A 1,570-nucleotide genomic window follows, 5' to 3' on the forward strand; every position below is an offset into this window, starting at 1 on the left:
TATTTAAATTGTGTTCATTCATAATGCTCTGTTAAAACTGCTGAACAGTCACTACCCCGTTGGTGATAAACTGCTCTGTCTCCGTCTGTCTGACTGACTATGAATCAAACTTGTCAACTTCAGTAACAAGGAGATGGATTAACCCACTGCTGTTTTATTTCTTATGATGACAAAGCTTGTCTCTTCTTCTTTGTCAGCATATGTCTCTTTATTTAGGCACTTGTTTTGCACACTTTGGAGAAAAGAAAGTGAAACATTTGTTTTGCCACACAAGGTTCTGGACTGTGGAGAAGCTAAAGGGCAACAAAGACACGCCGTTTAAAGATCAGTGGTGGGAGGCCTCGGTGGTGGGGATTGGCTCAGTCTGCTCTGTTTTTCATTTAGAGATGTTTTCATTTGCAAGGCAAGCTGAGAAGGAAACACTCCTAATTACAGCCAATCCTAAGGGGAGATTTTACAAAGGGATGAAGGGTTTTATTTAGACCCAGAAACACCTGGAAACAGTCCCGAGATCCTCAGTCTTCTACAGTTGGCCTCAGAGCGTCACTAATGGAGCTGGGACTACTTCAAGTGCACTTTGATAGTTGGGCAGTGCAGAAAATGTGTGGCGAAGCAATTCCTCTACAGATATAAAGGCTTCAATTTGGCAGCTATGGCATTTAAAGCCAAATGGTCGGAGTCTGAGGCCGCATTTGGCTTTTAAAGCCAATAAACACGACTTTCAAACAAAGTTTGGAGGCTGTTATTACACAAGTAACATCTTAGCTGGTCTTTTTGTACACACACACACACACACACGCTCCGTGCATTATGATTAAACGTGTTTTTGCTGCTTGCTTGATCAACAAAAGGCAGGCAACGGACACTTGAATGTAAAGCAAGCTGAGGAAAGAGGCTTCTCTTTCAGACAGTTGAGTGGTATTAATTGCGCTGATGTGAGATGTAATGAGCTCACGCTGTGCTGGAGAGTGTAGGAGGAGATCATTAAAATCAAAGTTCAAACACACACGAAGCATTATGTTCAGCGTCCAAATGATGCAGAATCAGACGCAAACTGATGTACCTGCTCTCGCATGGCTGCCTTCTCACAAGTAGCCGTGCATCATTGCATGTTTACATGCTCAAATGCAAATGTGCACATGCAAGCAGCTGTTAATCAAACTGAGATAAATGTGAGCCTTACTGCACAGATGTGTGAACAGTGTGTTCTCTTTAACCCCTTATCATTCCAGCATCCCGCCCATGGGACAACACCCCATTAAACCTGGAAATTTCAGGGGAGAAAAACTGTGTGATGGTGCCTCTCAGGACACAGGTTCAGTTCATTAGTTCCACTTTGAAACTTTGATTTAGTTTTAATTAGAACAAACCTGCAGTAAAAACACGTACGCTGGCGATTCCTTTGGGACTGCATTGTTCAAAAGCCCCCCCCCCCCCCCCCCCCCCGTTAATTTGGGCTGCAGACCGTGAAATTTAGGGTAAAGGTCGATGTGAGGATCTTTCACTGCTGTCATGTTGGGTTGTAGTTTTTTTTGACCCACGACATGCAGAATCACACCCAGAGGCAGAA

Source organism: Nothobranchius furzeri, chromosome 11 (genome assembly GCF_043380555.1).
Source record: "Nothobranchius furzeri strain GRZ-AD chromosome 11, NfurGRZ-RIMD1, whole genome shotgun sequence".
NCBI lineage: Eukaryota > Metazoa > Chordata > Actinopteri > Cyprinodontiformes > Nothobranchiidae > Nothobranchius > Nothobranchius furzeri.